Source organism: Dipodomys ordii, unplaced genomic scaffold (genome assembly GCF_000151885.1).
Source record: "Dipodomys ordii isolate 6190 unplaced genomic scaffold, Dord_2.0 Scaffold44, whole genome shotgun sequence".
Lineage (NCBI taxonomy): Eukaryota > Metazoa > Chordata > Mammalia > Rodentia > Heteromyidae > Dipodomys > Dipodomys ordii.
Window position 1 is genome coordinate 5,222,059 of NW_012267260.1, and position 9,917 is coordinate 5,231,975.

Consider the following 9,917-nt stretch of genomic DNA (forward strand, 5'->3'; position numbering starts at 1 on the left):
CGCTCTCCTTCCTTCTTCCCGCCCAGGTGCCGGACCGCGGGGCGGGCGCCCGACTCGGCCACAAAAGGGGTGCTTGAGCCTGAGTTTGTCCCTAGCGGCCGCGGGAATCCGGGCGGTGAAGGGGCGGCCGGGAGGACGGGCGCGCCGGGCCGCCATGTCCACCTCGAAGCCGGCGGCGGGCCCGGGGCGCTGGCTAGCGGGAGACCGACCCGAGGCCCTGCTGCGGTTACAGCGGTGGAGCCGAGGGCCTGGCGTGATCGATTCCTCTCGTTCCGAACAGATACCAGTGCAACCAGTGTGTGTCCTCCCTTCTCGTGCCGATCAGTTCCTTGGCCAGTGCTGTGGTGTCTGGGGTGTTGGAGAGTGCTTATCCCTGATTCTCCCTCGTCCACCACCAGAACTGCCCGCCCCCTTTCGAACCATGACCTGGGGCTGGGGGGACTTGGACAGGTTCACCTGGCTTGAGTCTGCACCGTACAGAGAGAGCGATAATCTTGTGAGCGTATCTGTCAGTTCCCCCTTTCCTGTAAACCTGCTTTTGCCATATTCCAATTCCGCCTTTATTTTTTTTTCACTCAGTAGTTCTAAAAAGAAGTTGCCATTTAACAAGTTTATGAACACATCAGTGTCACCCTTTATTACTTATTTTTAATATAGCCAGACACTAGTTCAGGCCTGTAATCCTAGCTGCTCATGATGCCGAGATCTGAGAATAAGCGTTCAAAAATTCTTAGTTCCAATGAACCAGCCAAAAAAAAAAGCCAGAAGTGGAGGGATGGCTCAATTGGCCAGCCTTCAGTGGAAAAGTCAAGCAAGAGCTTCAGGGAGGGAGCTCAAGCTCTCAAGCTGGCACACACACACACAATAAGTTAATATAATGTTTTTTTCTTGAATGAGGCTTATGAGATCCAAAAGCCAGAAGGAAAAAAGGAACATATAGATTATGCACAACTAAACATGAACGCTGTTTGTGTAGTATTGAACTGTTGATCCCCCTCTTCCCCTTGCCTAGCTGTTGCTGGCTTGTGCCACCACCACAGGCTAGTTGCTTAGCATTGAAATTGCAGCCACAGTTCCTTTCTACCCAACATTTGCAAGTGTTGAGTTCATTGTTGTCCTCTGAGGAGTAAATTAAAAAGGAAAAAAAATAGCTGCATCTCCTTATAATGACTGCAGGCTAACTAGAAGATGCAACATGAACAGAAATTTAGTAAAAAGTCAAGTATCAAGCAGAGAAAGTCAAATTCATGAGAATTAAAGGAAAATACATAGCTTTGGGCAAGAAACTGAATTGATTAAGTCTTGGAAGCAGTCTGAAAGCATTCCCCTAGAACTAAGCAGGTTAGAACTAAGCAGAGATGCCTATGCACTCAAATATCCCTAAGCCTTTAAGAAATCAGTGTAGCTCAAGCAGCCTATAGAAGAGTAGACAGCCTGAGAAATGGCACATAACTAGTTCCAGTTGCTGCTTGGGAGGCTGGGGCAGGAAGATCCTTTGAGCTGGACACTTCGGGCCAAACTGGGCAATGCAATAAAATCCTGTCTTATTAGAGAGAAGGAGAAAAAAAACGAAAAAAGGTAGACTAAGATTGGGAAAGTGAGAAAGCTGGAAAGCATAAAATGACATGTTTCAGGAAACAAGGGAAAATAAACATCTGTTGGAAGAGACAAACTTCCTAGATTCCTAGAACCCTAAATTTCTAAAGGAAGGACAATAAGAATTGAAGAAACGGGGACTGGGAAGGTGGCTAGTGGTAGAGTGCTTGCCTTGCATGCATGAGGCCCTGGGTTCAATTCCTCAGCACCACATAAGCAGAAAAAGCCACAAGTGGCTCTGTGGCTCAAGTGGTCGAGCGCTTGCCTTGAGCTGAAGAACTGAGGGATAGCGCCCAGGCCCAGAGTTGGGGCCAATAACTGACAAAAAAACAAAAAGAATTGAAGAAAGGTTAAGGAAAACGAAAATAGGAATTGTGCTTTTGACAATAAAATCACATTTGAAAGTAGTTATATAATATATAAAATAATTTGGTTACTCAGATTTTATATATAATTCATATTAAAGTTTTTAACAACTGAAGGCAGAGGTCAAATAGGTAAGCTGAACATATTAATCAGATGTAAGTTGCATGATCTGACAATGTGATTAAAGAAATATTTGCTATTAGTTCTGTCCTAGAAATTCCAAAATCTGCTTTATCTCCATAATGAACTATATGTGTTTGAGAATTATTTTTTTTGGAGAGGGGGGTCCGGTCATGGAGCCTGAATTCTGGGCTTGGGTGCTGTCCCTCAGCTCTTCAGCTCAAGGCTAGCGCTCGACCACTTGAGCCACAACGCCACTTCCAGCTTTGTGTGCTTATGTGGTACTGAGGAATCGAACCCAGGGCCTCATGCATGCAAGGCAAGCACTCTACCACTGAGCCACCTTCCCAGCCCCTGTGTTTGAGAATTTTAAATATTAAAATTAGCAAATTAGAAACCCTTATCCCGTTGAGGTAAGCATCCAGTGTTGGCTCATACAACAGAAAGACATGAGGATATGGTGTTAGAGCACCTGCCTAGTAAGCTCAAGTCCGTGAGCTCAAACTCCATGACTGTAAAAAAAGCAAAGATCAGAAATAGGACCCATACAGAGGTTGGGAAAAATCACATTTCCAAAGGCACTGTCTTCCAATGATGGTCAATGGAATTCCTTTGTACTCATTTCTTTACTTTTTTTTTTTTGGGGGGTCCGGTCGTAGGGCCTGAACTCTGGGCCTGGGCATTGTCCCTCAGCTCTTCAGCTCAAGGCTAGCGCTCTACCACTTGAGCCACAGCGCCACTTCCGGCTTTTTTCTTATGTGGTGCTGAGGAATCGAACCCAGGGCCTCGAGCATGCAAGGCAAGTGCTCTGCCACTGAGCCACCTTCCCAGTCCCGTACTCACTTCTAAACGTACAAAAATAATACATAACCACGCAATTGTGCATAAGTACATAAAATACCGGTAATTGTTTCACGGTGCTCTTCTTACGACTCTTGTTTCCAACCTTTCATAAGCCTTCAAAGAATACATAGGTCTGTATTTTATACACTTTCATTTGGCTAATAGTAACCTCAGCTCAAAACATAGCTTTCTTCTGTAGCAATTATTAGTCACAGGAGAGGATAAAAAAAGCTACATTAAATATAGCTTCAAAATTCTTTCAGCTAAAAACATTATCTTTGATTTTCTCTTCTTCCTTTTTCTGAAAGATTCACTGTGTAACCTAGAATGAGCTCAGACTCTCCATACTTCTTCCTCAGCCTCTCTTGAACTGGGATCAGAGGTGTACACTACACCTAGCTCATCTTTTACTTTAGCTTCATTTCTTTCATTGTTATCTTTATATTGAATTAGGGTTGTTGCCATCCATTTGTCCTTGTACTTTTTGTATTCCAGGACAAATGAATTGCCAGCATTCTGATCATTTCCTCCCTCTGTTAACTACTGAGTGCTGTTGACCTGGCTTCAAAGAAGTGCTACAATTTCTAGGTTAATGACCCAATTTAGGACCACGGGATGGTAACCAAACATCACACCTATCTAAAGTGTTCTTAGAAATTAAGCAGAGTATATCTATATTAAAATTCATCATATTCTTAACATATGGTTAAAAAGTGTTTCACCAAAGCCGGGCACCGGTGGCTCACGCCTTGTAATCCTAGCTCAAAGCCAGCCCAGGCAGGAAAGTCTGTGAGACTGATCTCCAATAAACCACTAGAAAACTGGAAGTGGCACTGTGGCTCAAACGGTAGAGAGCTCGCCTTGAGCTGAAGAGCGCAGGGACAGCGCCCAAGCCCAGAGTTCAAACACAACAACAACAACGAAAGTGTTTCACCAGGAAGATTATATTGAAGACAAATATCATTTATAAAGTATTTGTTTCACTCAAATATTGCAAGCAACTAATTCTTTTTGTTGTTGCTGTTGTTTTCTTAGTTCCAAAGTATTAGGTTTCCTGGGCAGTTTTATTGTTATCTTGTTGTGGCTTGGCTAACTTACAGTACATCTAAACTTGTATAGCTTCAATGTTAAGTCTTTATTTAGAAATCCATTGCAGGAAATTATCAGCTCAATCACTGTGATGTGATTAAAGCTTGCAAAACCCTCTGTTCATACCAGCTCGAGCGTACCAAATGCAAGGTTTTAAATTCAAGCCTCAGTAATGTTCTTTTTTAAAGGGTAAATAAAAAATACATTGATTCAGCACCGTTATTCTCAATCAAGCACAGTAGTAATTTTTTTTTACTAATACAAAAATCACATAAGCAATTTTAAATGTAACATAGGAAATAACTTCCTATGCTAGGATCTGTGAGATCCGTATCTCAGCAGCTACATACTCTGCCTTCATGGAATGTGATTTCCAGCTAAGTCAGCTAAGATATTTTCTAATTGTTTTTGAATGAAAACACAAAGGAACTCATGAGAGAGGATTCTGTCCATAATTATTGTCTCTTGGACAACATCAGGGCATTTCTGCAGCTATCCTAATAGGACACACACACACAAAGAACCTCATCTAATTATTACATAACACTTCTGTCTACCTATTCTTGCTTTTGAAACAAGAAATGGACATGATTTCAGATCAGATCTCCACTTCTTTAAGGGCACTCATGACAATAAGAGTTACATCCCAGCTGACAATGAAGCTTTTAAAATTCCTGTTCTCATGTTTGTGAGGTGGGGGAACGTTACTGGGTATACAGTGACATTATTTTGATGCCCAAAATTAAATGCCTGCCAAGACAAAAGAAGCTTTTAAACCAAAACATTTCTCTCTGGTTACACCTGAGAATTCATATTCCATTCTGCCAGATTCCGGGCCGTGTCCCACCACTCCCACAAACACACCACATTTTATAGGTACCTCTCTACCTCACTTCAGCCCTCACCTCCTCAGCCAGCAACTGCCTTTTCTCAGATCTGCTTATCTGTGGAAGGGCCACTTGAAGTGGCCTCAGCCTCCCCACCCTGAGGCTCCTACCAGTACCTTCATTTTATAAGCAGGGAAACTGAGTCATCCTACACAGATGGCTTCTGTGCACCCCATCGCCTGCCTCATCCTCTTTCTCCCCATCAAGTAACATCTGAATTAACCTGATAATTTTATTCTTGTGCTAACATTCCCTTTCTAACATATTCTCATCCTTTTCTCTCTTTCCTTCCTTCCTCCACCTTTCTGTATCTTATACCAAGTCTCTCCACTTAAACCCTGTCTTCATATTGCCAATCCAGTTTGTCTGGTTTAATAAGCCTTCCTGGGTATCCTCTTTGATCTTCTAACCCTCCCTTATCACCAAATACATTTTCACAGAATAATGGGACCATTATAACAAAGCTTTCTATATTAACAGTGTGAAATCTCTTTGAAAGCAGTGAGATAGGTAATATCATTCACTATTAGTGGCAAAAAACTTAATGACAGTTAATACCATATTTAGTCTCAAACTAAACCCTTTATATACCTCATCAGACATGGCTGCCAGGTCAACATGATTAGTAATACTGTTGTGTCCATTTTAAAGATGAAGAAACAAAGTTATTTAACTTGCCTGAGATCACCAAACTATGAAATGGCAGAGCCAGTGCTTAAATTCAAGGCCAATTCCATAGCTGCTATTCCAGCCTATCTTACATCAGTTTCCTTCTTGAGCTGGGATTTCTTCCTTTGTTGAAAGAGAAGGAAGAGAAGAAAAAAAAAAACAGAATCATCCTTCAGTAGTTGTAAGGACCAGCCAGGAAATGACCAGGCATCAACTAAATGCTTAAGGCCAATTTATTTCCCCTTTATCAATCTTTGAAGACCTTCTGTCTGTCAGGTACTGGGCTTGTATGGGGAAAAAGATAAAGGAGACACCATTCCTACCCTTGATGGAGCTCAAGGATTTTAAAAGAGGAGGTCTTTTACTGTAACACATATATGTACACCATTTGTTAGTTGCTTGCTTGCTTGCTTTTTTAGCAAGTCCTGGGACTTGAACTCAGAACCTGGGCACTGTCCCTGAGCTGCTTTTGCTCAAGGTTAGCACTTTACAGCATTTTCTGTGTATGTGGTACTGAGGAATCAAACCCAGGGCTTCATGCATGCTGGGCAAGCACTGTACCACTAAGCCACATTCCAGCCCTGTTTCTTTTTATATGCCCTCCTACATGATTCTGGAGTATATTCTCTTGTCTTCATGAAAAATGCCCTTCTGTATTCCTTTGCTAGGATATTTGGTGTGTTTTCTTTTGCAAAGATAGCTATTTTCATACGACTTTCATTTCCTGTTCTGTGGGTGAAGTCCTTGAGGTCTGGGGCTGCCCCACTCCTCTTGACATTCATTCCAGCTATTGGCTCACAGAAGGTTAATTATCAGTAATTATATTCTATGGGCTGGAGGTAGGTCAGTGGCAGAGCATTTACTTGGCATGCACAGGCCCTGGGCTCCTCCATCTCTAGCACTACAAAAATAAGTTAACAAAACTAAATTTGAAAGAACCCAAATTATTTTTATCTCCAAGAGTCAAATTAAGGAATTGTTACTTCAGTGAAGTGAGCATTTTTTTTCCTTGTTGAGACCAGATTTTGCTGTACAGCCGAGGCTTCCTTCAAATTCTCAATCCTCCTGTCTCAAGGTTCCCAAGTGCTGGGATTATATGCACACCCCGCCATACCCAACTGTGAGCTATAATTATAAAAAAAACGGTACAATACTCTAGAATTATATGCACGCCCATACCCAACTGTGAACTATAATTATAAATAAACGATACAATACTCTGGGGGAAATCTTTCCTGGAACTAACTGGCCAAGATGGGATTACCTAAAATGTTTGCCTGAGTGTTCCAGTCTCACTTTTAGTGAAAATAATAATCCCTGTTAAGCAAGTAATGTTTTTAAGTTAACTTTTATTTATTTGATTTCTATTAAAAATACCATTTCAGAAAAGTCAGAGAAGTATATGTAAGATAGATATATCCTATGTATTAACAAGGTTGTAAGCTTTCCTAAGAAAGAAATGCTGGTGTAAGAAAATGTTGGACAGGCCAGATCTGCCCAGTAGCCTACCCTGAGCAAGTGACTGTGGCTTCCTCAGCCTCACCTGGATGCATTTGTGTTTATATTCACATGTGTGTCCTCTTTCTACCATAAAACCACCACCCTATCCTTCAAACCTTACCTCTCACCCCAAAAAGTATGCAAAAAATGAGGACATCCAGGTTATTACAGCACAAGGTTGTACCTGGCATCCTGCTAAGGAGAGTAGTCACTACCAATGTGAGGTTGAACCTAACATCAGGAACAAAAGCAAGCACTTAGATTCATGATACACAAAAACTGTCTGGACCTAATTCACCGATTATGGAAAACATCTGCAGAATGAAAATACATTGTCATCACCAACATTAGAGTTCTGTTAAAAGATCAGCATTTTCCAAGGTCCAAGGAAACGAAAGCATTTAGCAGACTTCCGTCTCTGAGGTTTACCTTCCATTTCTCTTCCTCAAATGGAAGTGTTAATTGATGGGTCGTGGTGGCTATTTTTGAGAACCAACATGAAAGGGAAAGGAACACAGAGCAGACTCTTAGAGGAGACAGGAATTGAAAGTACAAGGGGACAGATCATTTTGGGGGCAAGAAACTCCAGAAGGAGGAACTTGAATTTAAACAAATTAGTGCGAGAGAAATGTCAATCAACTAAAAGCCTGAAAGTCATTTTATATTCATTGTCTCATTCAATTAAGAGGGGATTTTTTTTGCAGTGCAAGAGCTCAAACCCAAGGCCTCATGGGTGCTAGGCAAATACTCTATCATTGAGCTACAGCCCTAGTCCTACATTTTTTAACAACCCATAATTTTATATTTCTGAAAAATTTTAAATGCTTGTCTAACAAAATTCAAACACTACAGAAATAGGTAAAACAAAGGACCAGCGTCCCCAGGAATCTTGTGCAGAACAACCACTATTAATAGTTCGATTTACATCTACTAAACTTTCATTTCCTAGCATGCAAATAGTTCCTAATTATGCTATGCACACTGCTCTGCAATTTACTTGTTCTGCCTAACACTAAATATAGATTCATGCTAGGGTGTTCCTTCAAATGGTGCCCTCCACTGGTTTACCTTCAAAAATTCTATAATAATAAGGATGTGAATATTTCCAAGTTGGTAGGGTTTGGGTGCGGGGGAGGGAAGGGACATCATAAACACCACCTGGCTGAACATCTTTGCATAGATGTAATACACTGGTGATAGCAAGAATTAGTCTCTAAAAATGGAGCCACTAAATCAAAAACCACACAGTTGCAGTTGGATTAAATGTTGCCAAGTTGCCTTCCAAAACAATTATGCTAATTACTGTTCTTCAGTAGTCTGTCCTGTCTTCAAAATTGAATGTTAGCAATGTTTTGACCTTTGTCCACAGGATAGGAGAGAAATTATAGCTCATTGTTTCCATTTGTCTTAGGAGATTTAGAATATTTGCATCTATATTTATTTATATATTATTATTTATTGTCTACAAATCATCAGCTCTGTCAATCTTTATCCTTGGCTAATTTTCATAACAAACTTATCATTTTCCCCCTCGTTTTTAAGAATGCTCTATTCTAGGTATGCAAGTAGTTGTTTTCTAAGTGCTTATTTGCTCCTCTTTTCCCTAGGTAAGCAGAGGAGGGAGGAGGGATGAGATGTCAATGGCCCTGGCAAACTGATTGCCTAGACAGTTGCTTTGCAACTGAGTTTAGACGGTGGAAGAGCTTAGTAGAAGATGGGAGGAATGGAAGGCAGAGTAATGGCTCTCCCCAAAGATACAGACTTCCCAATCACTGGAACCTGTGAGCAAATCGTGTTCAAGGCAAAAGAAAGCTTGGCTAAATTGGAAAAATGTTCATAAATCAACTAATTTTAGGATTACCATGAAAAGCAACTTGAGCAACTGTTACCATAGTGAGAAGAGTCATTGTCTGTAATACAGCCTGTATTGGTTAGCTTAGGGACTTCTGAAATCAGAAATGGAAGAAAGTAACTAGAAACAGTGAAGCAGGAGCATGTATCCAAGAAAGCTAGTGTAAGTGTCTCAACCTGTTATTGGTGACTCGTGTGTGTGTGTGTGTGTGTGTGTGTGTGTGTGTGTGTGTGTGTGTGTATTCATGTCATATTGGAATTTTTTTGGGGGGGAGGGTCAATACTGTGGACTGATTCACAGCCTACCCGCATGCTGAGTAAACTACTACTTAACTGCACTGCGCAGCTCCATCTTTTATATGTAAAGTTGTGATATAACCAGATTTGATTTGAGGGTGCTTGGTGTAAGACTGCAATTTAAGTTTGTTTGTCTGTTTTTGTCTCATAATGTTTGAGAAAAAGAAGGCGCCCACATTCTACTGATTTTAAATGTCCTCATATGCTTAACTCTCCATAGCATCCCAAAACTCTGACAAACTCTTCCTACTCTGGCTTTTCACTGGGTGATGATCCTTTAATACATAGTCATGTTAATCCTCTGAATTATTCATCATCAGGATGTAAACTGCTTTATATGTTTAGAATTATAAAAGGGCTCTGCCCCTGAGTGAGTCAGAACATAACAAGGGCTCTAGCCAGGCATCAAGTTGCTAAATGGTCTTGTGTTACACTGTACAGATGTTTATCTTTCTATTGACAGATTATCCAGGTTCTTGCGTATGTAAAGATCCAATAAATAAATGGTTCCTAAGCATGGCTGAGCATCAAAAGTACACCAAATGCATACTTTGACTCAATTCCAAATCAGGTATTAAGTTCAGTTTTCATCAGAAGTCCTGATCATAGCTGGATATCCCCATCAAAGATTAAAATTTTAGCATGCAAGAATAATAATTTTAAAAATTATGATTCTAAATTTCTTAAAACTTTAGAGGT